The sequence below is a fragment of the Lepidochelys kempii genome, chromosome 8, assembly GCF_965140265.1.
Source record: "Lepidochelys kempii isolate rLepKem1 chromosome 8, rLepKem1.hap2, whole genome shotgun sequence".
In the NCBI taxonomy this organism is placed as follows: Eukaryota; Metazoa; Chordata; order Testudines; family Cheloniidae; genus Lepidochelys; species Lepidochelys kempii.
In genome coordinates, this window is record NC_133263.1 from 75,306,532 (window position 1) to 75,321,568 (window position 15,037).

At 41.4% G+C, this 15,037-nt stretch overlaps 1 protein-coding gene across 6 annotated transcripts in view; it reads left to right on the top strand.

Moving 5' to 3' along the window:
• The first annotated feature begins 5,514 nt into the window (after nt 1-5,514).
• TGFBR3 (transforming growth factor beta receptor 3) overlaps nt 5,515-15,037 on the top strand; it is a 178,411-nt gene continuing 168,888 nt past the window's right edge. For 3 of the 6 annotated variants that reach the window (XM_073357091.1, XM_073357089.1, XM_073357088.1), the window contains exon 1: nt 5,515-5,821. The gene's annotated coding sequence lies outside the window, so the exon portion shown is untranslated. The remainder of the gene's footprint in view (nt 5,822-15,037) is intronic. The other 3 variants (XM_073357090.1, XM_073357092.1, XM_073357087.1) reach the window with 2 other exon arrangements.

Genomic DNA, 15,037 nt, shown 5'->3' on the forward strand with positions numbered 1-15,037 from the left:
CAAAACATCAATTTTGATCCACCTGACCTAGGTTATATAGAGCTTGATCCTTCAAGGAGTTGAGCACTCTGGCCCTGATCTAGTAAATCACTAAAGCGTGTGCTCAGTTTTAAATGTGACGTTACTGACTTCGAGTTGACGTTGGAGGCATTGCTCATGGGCTTAAGTGCTTTGCTGGACTGGTGCTAGCAGACTCAGCACCTTGTGGGGCAGAGATCTTATACAGGGCCAACAGCATTTTACCAACAAGCCTGAAATAAAAGGACTTGATATCTGCTTCCACAATGGTGTAAATCTGCAATAACTCAGTTTAAATTGATGGTTTTAAACTGGTGCAAAACTAGTGCGAGATTAGAATCAGGTGCAAGTTCTCTTCCCCAAAGCATTCACATCCTAAATCCTTTTAAAATAGCAGATGGTTCTACTATACAAAACCTCTGGAAGATCACACTTGAAGTATTGTGCCTGTAGTACTTGGTATCAAATTTTAAAACTAATGTTCACTTCCTGCCACAGTTTGGGAATTCCTTGTCCCTCAGCACACCTTCCAGGTCCCTTGCTCGAGTAAGCTCTCCTGCTCAGGTCTCCTGGAAGCTCTAGAAATGACCTCATCTGAGCCCTGGTAACCCTTTAGCAGGCTTCGAGTCCTTAGCTAATTAGCTACTAACCAGGCACCTCAGTATTTGACTATTTCCAAGTGGGTCTGAGTTGGCTGGTTCTCCCTTTATAGGGGCCTGTTACAAGTAAGCCTGTCCATGACTCCCCTTACAGGGCTATCCTCCAGGGCCAGATTTAGGGGCAGGCGATCCGGGTACCACCTGGGGTGCCAGGCTTGCGGGGGCACTGTGCTCAAGGTGCTCTTTTTGTTGTTAGTGACAAAAAGGAAAATAGAATGTTTGAAGTAAAATGTTTCAGGTATTCCATATGTGGATTCATTTTTCACTAACCTCCTCGAATGTTCTGGACCTTTGTAGAATCTCATGGAACCTTTCAGACTTTCTGAGAACTACATTTTCTTTGAACCCCTTAGAATGTTGTCAGCCATGCCCTTGCGGGTATATAAGGGGCAGAGTGTCACCAGCCAGTCAGTGAGATACAAGAATGAAGTGAAGTGACAGCCCAGCTGCAATATTGTGAACCTTGTTTTATTGTGTAATTGTGAAAGTGTACTTGTGTTTTAAGACTTGAAGAGTATAACTAGCGACTAATAAAGGACCTATTTAATGAGACACCAGAGATATCTATATGCAACAATATACATTAAATACTCTTACTTCTTTTGCCACGTTTAACATGTAATGTTTGATGACTTTCTAAGATTGCGGAACATAGATTTTTGCTGTTTTATCACTTGAAAATGCCTTTGGGTCTCTCTGATGTTGCTATGCTTCAGTTCATGAGGGCAAAGGCGAGAAAAGCAACCTTTTGAATGAAAGGATTAGGGTTAACATTCTAAGGCGGTCACCTATGGTAACACTATTGAATACTGGTCCATCCAGTGTTGGTACACAGTTCAATTTCTTGATGTTAGTATATTTCAGTTATTTTTAAAATTAAAAAGTTTTTATAAGCTTAGAGGAAACAATTTTTTTATTTGCTTACATATGGCATGAATAAATACAGATTTACAGCTCCTTGCATGCAAATTTATCGCCTTAGATGGCAAGGCTAAATTGTGCATCCAAGTCATGAAATGGGCTATAAATGCAATAAAAATAAAGTATTCAAAAGTTTAACCAATGAAGGGAGGGGGGGCGCGCAGAATATGCTCTTCACCTGGGGTGCCATTTGATCTAGGGCTGGCCAGCCCCAATGACAAGCACCTTCTAAGGGCTGCTCTATACCTTATAGAATTGGGCTTGAAGGGTCTAATTCTGTCTCAGTTGAAATCAATGGGAATATTATCATTAACTTCAAAGGGAACAAGGGCATGTTCTGACCCTGATCCTGCAATGATTTATATACGTTTCACATACCTCACTGGTCCATTGATTTCAATGGAACCCTCACATTGGTAGTTTTAAACACATGTATAAATCTTTGCAGAATTGGGGCCTACATTAAGATTTAAAATAAAACAAAATACATTCCTTTTTCTCTAGCTTGATTTCATATCTAACCAATATTATTCAATTTGAATATGTGGGTATAAAGTAGACACAGAATAAATTTCTAAAATAGCAAAGTTTGCATTTCAGAGTTGCAGTATATTACTTTTCCTCTTTATTCAGGGACTTTCCCCACCCATACCTCTCTGTTACACACAAAGAGTCTGCAACCTGGATGTAGCCTGAAACTGATAAGATAGGGGCATGCCATGTTCTAACATGTAAAACTTTCCAAACACTTACAAAATTAATCACAAAAAGAGTCTAGGTGGGTTGAGACTGCCATGGAACAGCCCCAACTTTTGCTTTGTTTGTTTCTGCGGGTTTTATAAGATTACTTACTGAATTGTTTAATCTAAAGTGAGTATTCATGACTGCAGCTGTAGATTCACTTGGTAAAGTACCACTGAAATACAGAGTAATTTCAGAGAATAAAGAAAGATTTTGGGCCTACTTCCAGGAGGTGCTCAGCAGTGAAAGTGAGTGTCTGGAATCTCACAAGCAGGCCCGGAATGGTTTGTGCTGCAGGAAGTAGTGAGTTAGTATTTTAAGAGGCATAGTAAAATTGGGGGAGGGGGCAAGGAACAGCTAAAAGACAAAGTATTGGTGGTAGTAGCAAAGTATTTTAATTGCAAATTGAAACATGTAGGCTGATAAATTGTATCCAACCAATCATTACAGTTCTCTGAAGGAGTCATAGGAACATAGGATTTGCAATACAGGGTCAGACTACTTATCTCCATTGAAATCAAGGTGCTTAGTGTGCTGCACAAACAGTTACAACAATTACAATAGTGAAATAGATTCAATGGATAAACCTTGCTAAAAGCATCCTAAAATGTCACTCACCTCTCAGTAGCTTAGTTTCGCCATAGGTACTTGAAGATGATGATGTTTACTTACTGGGGTGTTGTCAGGAATCTGGCTCAGTTTTATTCTCCCTGATGTTAATGGGAGTTTTGTCAATGATTTCAGGGGGAGGAGGAGCAGGCCTTTAATTTGTTAAAATTTGTGGAGTGCTATATGTGATAAGTATGGTGGTTATTTTTAAAGGGGAAGTTGGGGAATGCACATTAGAGCAACATAAAGCAGCCTTTACAGACCCAAAAATCTGCCTCAGTAATTAATTCTCATAATAATTAATTGTCAGAGAGATTAGTATTAGCAAACCCATTTTACAGTTTGGTAAAATGAGGCAGAAAGGATTCATCTATTATGAACCCTTACCTAAAGGTGGCTGAAATTTTTTTGACAGAACAGTTTTTCATTAAAAAAATGCAGTTGTCAACAATCAAAATGTTTTGCAGGAACATATTAATTTTTAAAAATGATAGCAAAATGTCAAAACAAATAATTTAAACTTCTTTGTTTTGATAACATCCAAATATTTAGTTTCAAAATAAGGTTTTCAATAATGTTTTGTTTCAAATACTGTTTTCATAGTTTAGATTTTTATATATTAAAATATTAATTATAATATATGTACACACAGTTAATATATATAATAATATTTTAATGTAGTAAAAGTTTGTGAATTTAATTGAAACCACAGTCAAGACAAAACATTTCAATTTTATTGAAATATGTTTTTACCTTAACAAAATGAAACATTTTGATTTTTAAAAATAAAACTATTTGATATTATCTAAACAAAACATCTAGATGGTCACAAATCAAATTTCTATTTTTTTTTTTGGTTTTGTTTTGCAGGAAGTTTCAAAATTTTGGCTTTTCATTCCAACTGGGAACAATTCTTCCCCAAAGTGTCAGAATTCTCCACAGAATGGAAATACTTGTTCCCAAGCAACTCTGCCCTTAACTTCTGCTGAGTTACAACAGGGATGAATTAGGCCCACAGAGGTTATGTCACTTACTGAAGGTCACGCAGTGAGTTCTTGACAGAGCCAAGAGTCGTGCCTTCCAGTCCAATGCAGTTACAGTTAGCTCACTCCACTTCTCACTAGCATTCTCTTCTATTGTTCTGCATAATTAAAAGACCTGATTCATTCTATTAATATGAGTCAGTTTGAAGGTTATTATAAGCAGAAGGGAGACTTCCATCTATAAAACAAGGAACTTGGCACAGACTCGCTCATCTAACTTCTTGAAGACAATAGCAACCAACCATCTCCTTTTCAAATTATTTTCCTTCTTCTAGGAATTACCACGGTTATGTTTTCCCTCCAGAGTTATAATGTACATGAAATTTAAATGTCCTGTTAAATGTTTACGTACAGTATTAGCATAGAAAACAATTATTCAGCCTGTTTATTACAACAATAATTAATCTTCTAGCAGATCAGTCAATACAGTTCATAGAGAACTTAGTTACCTAACATGGATCTAAAAGTGCCCTTGGGACATCCCAGCCAATCACTTTGTGACTGTATAATTCCTATATCATCCTAAATTGCTCCATGATTCTTTGGGATCTGGGTTATTACAGTGGATTAGGATAAGGTGCATATGTCAGAGAAGGTTTTGTCAGTAAAATTCAGGGTTATACAGCCCAAAATTAGCCAGCTGCAATAGGATACAACGGCAAAACTGAGTTTTTTCAGTATTAGGATGTGTTGGAGTCAATTTGTGTGTGCATCTGTAATAGCAGAAGCAATACTTGCGTGTGTGTCTGTATATAATAGTAGAAGCAACACTTGATGTGTCTTCTGATGGTACTCTTTGGCAGAATCCATCAGATACAGATGCTGAATCTGAATTTTTTTTTGGTAACACTGTTGCACTGTAGGGTCCAGATTTATAAGATGCAGCAAGAGTGGCAATATTCTCTATTTAGGCAGTAGAATTTGGGAGACTGCAACCAAAAACTGTCTAGATCCAGGAAGATCCACTGACAGGATCTGGATCCAGCTACAGCAATATGACTAGATATTTTTTTAATGTCAAAGGAGTGCCTTCATCTACACTTGTCCGTTATTAACAGGCAGAATTAGGAAGATGGGGGGGGGGGGCATGGGCTAGATCGGGCAATCTTTTGCCCAGATCTTGAAAAGACAAAGTTAAAATATCGCAAACTTGTCCTGGAAAAACGGAGCTGGAATGTTGCATAACGTGTCTAGGGTTTAAACCAAAGTAAAACGTACAAGACAAACTGCGGGCAGTGTGTCTCGCTGCTTGGAGGACGAGTCCCTCCCTTCAACACGCTGTGCATGTCCCCGCCTGAGGAAATCTCCCGGCCCCGCTCGCCGCTGCTGCGAGGAAACAACCCGCCCCGGGAACAGGGGGGAAAAAGGCGAAGGAGCGCGCGAGGCTCATCTCTCAACTGGCGGAGGGAGGGCGGCGAAGCGCGAGCGGGCCGGAGGGAGGAGGAGTCTCCGCGGGCCGAGGCTCCGCGCGCCCATCACAGCGCAGTCCCCGCCCCTCACCCAGTAGCAGGGCCGCTGGGCGCTGATTGACGCGGCCGGGAATCAGGCCCCGCCCCGGTGCGTGTTGCTCCAACTTGCTGGGAGTCGCAGCCCGATGGGGTGAATCGCAGGTTCCTGGCGGAGCGGGTGGCCGCTTCTCTCCTCCTCCTCGGGGCGACCAGGGCGTTCGCAGGCAGCTCGGAGCGGCTCTCGCCGCGGCCTGTTCCGCCCGGGGCAGCTGGCTGCGGATGGCGTAGCCGGGCTGCACCCCTGGAGCGCAGGGAAAGTTATTGCCCGTTTCCTCTGAAGTGGCTCCCGGGGGGCGTCCCGGGCTGACAGACCCGCTGAGAGGTAGGTCTGGGAAAGCCGCTGCCCCAGCAGCAGCCGGGGCGGGGGGTCCCCGGGAGGGGAGGCGGGGGGAGTGAAGAGTTTGCAGGCTGCTGGGGATGCTTGTTCGGCAGCCTCCCCGCTGCGTCTGTTCGCAGCGTTGGGGCTGCCCGGCGCTTTCCCTGACTCGGCGGCTGCCTGGGAGCAGCTGACATCACGCCCACGAGCAGGGCTTCGGGGGCGCCCCCGCTTTGACCGGGGTGTGTTTACTTGCGGCAACCCACGTTCGGAGTGGGGGAGCGGTTTCCCTAGGGGGGGCTTGTCGGTGGTGAGCCCGGCGCTTAGAGCGGCTCGCCCTCGGGATGCCCGGCTCGGCATCTTCCTAAGGGAAGAGGAAGTAACGCGGCGTGTAGTCCCGATGAGAGCTCACCGCAAGTGCGCTCAGCCTCTCTCCCATGTGTCCGTCTCCTCGGGGTTTGGGGGTCTCTGCGCTTCAGCTGCGGGGTGTCAGAACCTTGGCGAGAGCCGAGTCACGGGGCCACAGTCTCCCCCCGTTACACCCGTGTCACGCTCGCTTGCCCCAAAGCATAACTCGCCTTCGTTGGAGTGCATGGGAATCGTTAACGGCAGAATTCTGTGCTCTGACATTTAAATTGGCCCGCTGACATTTACTGTGTGCGGGCTGTGAACTCAGGAAAATGACTGACTGTAGTTCCAGCATATTGTCTTCTGTTACATTCTTTGCTATTGTGCAAACGGTCCTGCTATTATTATTGGAATGATTTGTTGACCATGACTGTTTTTGATTCTTGGCAGGTTTAGATTTTAATAAACAAAAACATTCTTTTAAACAGTAGAGACTGAATTCTCACTTACACTTGTGCATCCTATTGATTTTTAATTGGATGGCACCACTATAACAGAGCAAATTAGGGGCCTAGACACTTATTTAGCACAAACTTGGGTCTTGTAGTTTGGTAGCAAAGATTTTTATTAGTTTTAGTATTATCTGGGGTTTGTTTACACTTCTGTGAGTAACTGAGTGATTTTGGGAAAGGATTTAACATAGGTAAAAAGAGGATGATAATGTCCACCACCTGGATGGGATGTTTGATCAATTCATTAATGTTTGTAAAGAATCAAAAACCCTGTAGATGCGGGAATGTTAGATGTGCAAAGCATTGTACTTGAATAAATACTGGAACTATGAGGCAGGCAGTTTTCCTAATAAAGACTACAAGGGTTTTAATGCAGATTCTTTTGTTTTTCAGACCCGTATGTTAAAGAAAGCTACAGAAGTTTGTAGTCAGTTAGTAACTATATATAAAGATATCAAGTCAAATTCACTATTGATATAAACGGGCACTTAAATCATGCCAGCAGAGAAGTTGGCTTATGAACTTTCTAGTATAGTATTGCAGTGTATGATTTCACAATGTTTAGTGTATTGGAAGATAGAACAAATCCCAGTAGTATGTCATTTTAGTAGAATTTCATTGATATACTACAGAAAAAGAAAGCTTTTGGTTGTTGACACCTGGGATTTACTGCTGCATATTTTGCAGTGGAAGTACTGCAATTCAGTAACTCCAGACTTGTAAGTATTTACTACTTCTGTAAATAACAATAATCAAAGTACTGCAATGTATGCAATTAAAGGAGAGTTAAATGTAAGTAAAAAATTATTGGACCTTTCACAATTTCAGCTTCACATATAGTTGCAAAGTTATGTCACTTGAAATTGAGCAGCACTGAGGGAGGTTGTGGTTGTTCTCAAAATAGCAAAAAGCCTGACTAAGTTGTTAAATAGAAGGAGTGTTTCAAGCATATGTTGAGGCATATATGTTTGCGCAGTGCCTTTTCCCCCCGCTCTCTGTCCTTGTGTTTACTTTCTAGGGTAAACTCCATTATGTTGATCAAAATGATGACATTTCTCAATGACATTAGTTCTATAAATTATTATTATTAATTCATTTTAACTTTTCTGTGCATCATTTTCTTCTCCAATAGGTGTCAGTCAATATAATTTAGCTTTACTAGGAAACCTTTTTAAAGGATTCCTGTTTCTTGCGTGCAGATAGTCATTGTAATCTGTGTGATAAAATGAAAATACTTTGATTTTTCCCCCCCTTCTACTCAGAAATAAATAATCCTGTCACCTCTGTTTGAATATATTATTTACCTTTGTGGCTGAGGTGTGCATGTGCGGGCAAGCTGGCTGAAACTCAAACTAGATAAGATCTCGAAAATGCTAACTGACTGTGTAAATAGACAATTGGCTCCCTTGATTGAGGAAGTGTGCCCACTTTTGTTACTAATGTCCACAGCCTCAGACTAAGATGAGTTGGAAGTCTCGGATAGTGACAATGCTCAGGATTGCTTTTATGAAACACACACCTCTTAGAAGTTGAACTACCCAGTAACTGCAACTAGTGCAAAATATATATACTCATTTCTTTAGTAGCACTTCTGCAAAAAGTACCTTACCTACTGAATTCCAGGTACTGATTGGTTTTAACTAGAGCTGTATAGAAAATGTATAAAAATATACTCAAAAATATATTCTCAGCAAGAACTTTCATGAAAGTTTTCATGGAAAAATGTATTCTTTAGAACAACTTTTATTTAACCTATAAAGTGGTAGATGGTTTGGATCCTGGCTACTGGAGAGATTAGCCCTGTTTCTGGAAGATACTGCAGCTTTTGAAATCAGCTGAGGTGTATGAACTAAAAACTCCTCGGTTTAATCAGGAGGGGGTTGAGGCATATTGTTTACTTCAATGAAGGGTCCTCAGCGCAAGGGTCTGGACTTGATGACCTCTTGAGGTCCCTTCCAGCACTACACTTTTATAATTTCAGTTCTGGAACTTGCTTCCCTCGGTTGTTTGCTCAAACCCAAATTTGCTAAACTTGAGGTCACACTTCAGAGTTTCTTTTGTCTCAGGCTTTTTCTGTAAAAGTGGGGTTTAATGGGTGATGGGAGAGTCCTAGTTGGGAGCCGGGTTCATGTTGGGCACTTGTGCTAATACATGTATTTGATTATTTAGCTTTTGGACATATATCCAGAACTTCAGATAGATTATGTGAATAAAAATGTATTTGAAATGATCATGCCTTTTTCTTTTAACAAACACAACTTCAGCATTATAAGAACATAAGGACTCCTATAGTGGGTTAGACCATGGTCCATCTTTCCTAGTATCTTGTCTCTGACAGTGGCCTGTACGAGAGCTTTAGGGGAGGGTACAGAACAGGGCAATTTGGAGTGATCCACTTCTAGTAGTCAGAAGTGGGGGGTCACCCCGAGCATGGGGTTGTGACCCTGATCATCTTGGCTAATAGCCACTGATGGACCTATCCTTCATTAACTTATCCTGTTCTTTTTTGAACCCAGTTATACTTTTGGCCATCATAACATCCCCATGGTTATAAGTTTCACAAGGTGGTTCTGCATTGTACTTTTTCCACACTTGCTCTTGTTTGTATTGAACCTGCTGCTTATTAATTTCATCAAGTGACCCCTAGCTTTGGTATTGTGTGAAAGGGTAAATAACACTTCTCTCTTCACTTTTTGCCACACCACTCATGGTTTTATAGACTTCTATCATATTTCCTGCACCCCCAACCTCCCTTAGTCATCTATTTTCTAAGATAGACAGGCCTAATCTTATTTTTCCCTTTTCCATTTCCTTGTCATGCCAAAACATCCTTTAAACATCAGTATTATCAAGTAATACCCAGCTCTGAGGAATAGTATTTGTAAGTTAAGTGCAAAGCCAGCAGGGGGAACACCAAAAACTGTATTCATGTAGGCTCTTCTAACTAATTGCAATTAGTTAAATTTGGGGGTTGTACTTTTAATAGTGTTTCTTCAAAAGTGAACTGTAGTCCACAAGTAATAACATACTTTTACAATGTTAGTGCTAAAGTTGTCAGGATTTCCATTCTGTCACCAGGGAACTGTAGCTCCCTCAAAACCATTCCTACTGTTTAAGATTGCCATAAGATTTTTTGCTACAGAAGGGAATATTTTTAGGTATGGAAGTTCACCCTTTCATGCTTAAGGGAATTGTTAATGTCCTTGACCCATTGTTTGCTTATTTTATCAAAGGTCAAACACAAATGATTTTCCATTTTTGTCTGTACTGATCTTCTTGTTGTCTCTTCTGTGCGGTACTTACTTAAAAAAAAAAAAAAGCATTGTTTTTGATGGTCTTATGTATGCAACACTAAGCCCATACTGTTTATCAGTAGGGTGAGTGAAACTTGGTGCAGCCAACTGGCAAAGACTTGGAGAAAACTGAAATCAACTAGAGCTTTTAAAAATATTTTATTTGATAATTTGGTTGCCAAATAAATATTTAGTTTAAATTAATTATCTAGGTGCATACAATTTATCCAGAGTGGTAAAAAAAAAAAAAATTCTGTGGGCTGCAGATTAGAAATAGCTTTTTAGTGCATTTTGATATTGACCTTTAATTCTAAAAGATGTATGTATACAATAAATACGGGATTATTTCTTCCATAGCACTAATATGTATGGGGATTAATAAATGTACATGAGCATTTAACAACTTTAGTAGTATATTTATAGCTAAGCATACCTTAATCCACTAAGAAGTAGTAAAGTGGAAATTGCTTTTATTCCATAACCGTGGAAAGCCATCACACAGTAGTGGTGATCGTCCAGTAGAGCAGCACTCTGATGGCAGCAGTTAGTTCTGTTCATAGCCAAACTGAAATAAATGAACACAACTCTGAAGTCCTTTGGGGGATGGACATTGGAGTAGTTTCTTGGTCTATTTCCATCCCAGAATTTCTTGTTTGCTTATTTCACAGGAGTGAAAATTTCTTTAAACATCATTTGTTGTTGTAAGCAGGGTCCTTATGTTTTGCTGTATGCAAAGTCTCTGATTTGTAAAGCTCAGCAGAGCAGACTCTTATAGTCCTGAGATAGAAGCTTTTTAAATTGGTAAGTTGTGTGCTAGTTTATGACAGTATTTATAATTAAATAAGTGTTTTGTTTTTCTTGAGGAAACTGAGATATAGCAGTATTGTTTCACATGTGCATGGTGTGACTGGTAATTAAAAAATATTCATTGAGAATTTTTTCACTGCAATAAAAGTAAGTGTCTAACTTAAGTAATACAGGTGACCCAAGTTAGTTTTTATGTTTATTGTAACAGTATATCACAAGATTGGGAGAAAATTCAACTGAGAGGGGACTCTCCTTTTAAAAGGGTGCCTCTGTGACCTTGAAAAAGACTGGTTTAGATTCCAGGAGAATGGCTTATCTAAAGGTCATGAGCTGAAGCTGGTTAAATTTAGGACTAACATACATAGATTGTTTTTCTGTGGGAAAAGGTAGTGAGGACTGCAGGCTGTGAAGTAATTTTTATGATGAGGAGGAAAAGATGGAAATTCATTTAAAGCTTATGCTATATCTTCTGCATGCTATGCAGTTCCCATTGAAATCAGTGGGGTGTTTGTGTGCATCAGGGGCAATAAAAACTTCTGTAATGTCCAACAGTCTTACCACATACCATGTATTTGTAAAAAAAGCAGGGTTTTCTTGTCAGGAGCCAGGTAGGTAGACTAGGAGACTAAGGTCTTATCTACACTTGAAAGATGTTGTAGGTTAACCTGAGTTACTTTGTGATAAGATGCCTTACATCCATGTGCCAGAGTTCTTGTTGCGAATCTTCTGGTGTCTTACCCTGTGATAAGAAACCCACTTGGGAAGCAGGTTTACTATTTGAGGTTTCCTAAACTGTGAGATGAGTTTACCAGCAACAGAGAGTTCTGGCTGCATCCCCATCCTGAAACAACTGTTATGCATCTGGCAATCCTCTCCCTGGTATCCTACACTGCTTTGCTGGCTATCTGGATTGGCCTGTCTATTTTACCTGTGTGCTCTCGATTGCTCATGGGTCATCTTGACAAGATATAATTTCTCTGTTAAAGTGTTGGCCACAGCCAGAAGAGGCACTATGTGACTACAACTTATGGCAAATTCACACATATCAAGTAAAAAACTGATTATCCAGCAGCCATGCCCTGTGCTTGTCATGGTCCTGTCATAAGACTATTAGGGACATAATAAAGTCTCTGGAAGAGCTCTGCAGCTACTATGATTAGCTGGACCATATTTTTGACAGAGATGCCACCACTGAACCACAGCATATTATAGACTCCATTGAGGATACCCTGGCAGATGCAGATCCAGAGGGATTTATCCTAAAATTCAGGATCTCATCGGCCCACTGAACCCCAACTCAGACAATGCTAGAGACCCAAAAGACCTCCTCTCAAAAAACACAAGCAGAGGACCAACCTGAATCTTAGGTGGACATCCAGCTTGGGGAGGAGACCTCTTCCAGTAAGTATTATGTGCTGTATTACAATACAACTGTACTGGGAGATTTAAACAACTTAGATACCGTCAGGATGCCACCATGTTGGGCTATCCTCCCTCCACCTCTTCAGCTTTTAATCTCCAACATGCCCAGTGTTCAAAATGGGGGCTGTGCCATAGCTTTTAAAAACTCTTTACTGTTATTTCTCTGAAATATGCAAACCCAACCACCACTCAGTGTTACCAGGTCCCACCTCCACAGCACTTGCCATGGTGCTTATTGCTCCATCTTTCTCCTGTCAGCAGCCCACCCTTCTGTTCAAGAGGGCACCATCATGTGGGTAAAAATGAGAGATTGAAAGGAAGGCACACTTCTTGTAGCAGCAGATACAGGAAAGAAAAAGCACTACAAATGCTTTTCTGACTCACAGTTTTATTAATGCCTTCCTTCAGATTTGAGCAAACTTTAGTTCTTTTGAGGTAAATCATCCAACTCATGTTACACAGACACTTCAAAAAGGAAAGGGATTTTAAGGCATTCAAGTATACCCCTCTTTGGGCTACTATGGAATTTGTTTTTATTTTGTGGTTCATTTTATGCTGATCCTTGGGTGTTAGAGAATGATAGTGTTCTGTTTTGGCATGCTAGCTGCACAGCGGTGCAGCTTTCTCAGTATTGCTCGTATACCTTGCATTTCCTTTCCACTTCTGCACAAGCTCTCAAGCACCATCCTGGCAAGTAATAGTATAGCACGTTGTCCTGGTTTGCGCATTGCTTTTTTTTAACAAAATCCTTTTCTGCCTTTTGGGAACATGCCACAGGGTAACATCCTTCAAGATAGGCTACCAAGGTGCTCATCCAGTTAGTAGCCTGCATCTGCTGCTCTCCCTCACCCTTCCCAAACTCAATCCCCAGCCTGCAGAGGTACATATGCAACTAATGGCCTCTCCCTGCTGGCCCGTCTTCCTCTCTGCCCTGCCACTGGCAGCCTGCATAGGTGCACATGCAAGTAATAAACTTCCTTCTAGGTGACCCAACCCATCCTCCAACCACGCCTCATCCCCACAGGCCCAGCAGTCCTACACAAACAGGGAAGAATGTCTGTCTGAAAACATCTTACCATCTCTAAGCTCCCTGAAGTCTGGGGAGAGTCTTTGGGAAAGGGATTCCAAAATCAGGAAAAAGCAACATTTTATCACTGTTGGCATAGAGAGTACAATTTGGACAATAACTCACTTTCCCCTCTTTCCCTACGTAGCACCTAACACGTTGGCATGACCATGGATAGGGGTACTATCAGTGAGTGAATATCTGACCAATCTACATATGAAGAGAGAGAACAAGGGTTGACATGTTTACCAACCTCAGTGTGTGGACAGAGGAGTGGAGGGAAGGTTTCCTTAAGCATGATAGAAGAGAAAAAGGACAGGGCACTGGCTAGTACTTCACAGGCACAGTTGCTGAGGATCATGGAGAGGCAAACAACCTTAATGGAGAACATAGTGACATTATACTGAAGGACACCACCCCAACCTACCCGTGTTCTGCAGCCCTCTCCCTCGGAACTCTGTATACCAGGATACACCCTTCACTTCAACTTCAAGGAACATTTTCTCAAAATTCCGTGCCACCAGATGACATGGAGAACCGTGCATACTGGGAGAACCCCCTTCACTGTCTTATTCACAGGACTCAGGTCCTTCTACCACCGTTCCACGCCCCAAGATGCAAAGAACATTTCTGACCCAACCCCCAAAACATACACAAATCTGTGACCACAAAAGCACTAATTTGAATGCATGCTGAACTTTTTATTTTTTTAATTTTTTTTAATAAGTCCTTTCAGTTATTCAGGTGCCCAGTTTCATAAGCAAGGGAAGCAGAGTTGACTGGAGGAATGTCAACATCATCCGTGTCCACAGATAATAGGACCAGAAGCTCCATTTCTCATTACAGAAAACAGCCCAGAATTTCTAAAGATCATGGTATCATGGACCTTTTCAGCCCAGCCCACATATTATTGATGAATCTGCCACAGTGATCAACCAGACCAGGAGCATCGTGGAGGAACAGCTGTTTCTGTTGATGAAGCCTGAGGCCTGCTTGGGAGATGGTTGGGTAAAGAATGGGCACATGAGTCCTTTTAATGGTTGTAGTACAATTTGGGAACCCCAGCTGTGCAAGTCCATCAATAGCTTTGTATGCATTGCCTAGCCATATTATCTGGGGGAACAGCACTTTCTTGATAGCAGGCCACAACTCCATTACAACTGCCCTAATGGCTGATCTACCAGCACCAAACTGGTTAGATACTCACTGGTAGAAATTAGGGGGTTGTGAGCTTCCAGATAACAATGGCCACGTGCATATCTACACTGAGGGGAACTCTCATGTAGTTGTTCCACAGTTGCAGCTCCAGGGTGAGCTCTGCATAGGGTTTCTAAGAAGGTGGCCTTTGTCATCCTGAAGTTCAGCCACCATTCCTGGTCATGCCAGTCTGTATCGCGATCATGTCCCACCAGTCAGTGCTTGTTGGCTGAGCCCATAAGCAGTGATCTGCACTGTGAATTGAGAAAAATCCAAGAATGCTCAGAGTCTACTGGCAGATCATTGCACTATGGGCGGTCTGCCTAGAAGGCCGAGTGCTTATTTTGAAACCATTCAGGGCCAAGGTAGAAGTACTGATCCCAAAAGGAGATAGTTTAACTGGGGATAACAATGCATTGTGGATGCACTGCTCACACAACAACTTATCTGTGTTAAGTGATTCAGAACAAAACCCACAACAACTTTCAAATGTAGACACGCTCTGAATGTTTTAATCTTCCTTAAATTTACAGAAGCATTGGGGTTATACTAGGGATAAATTTGGTCCAATGTACTT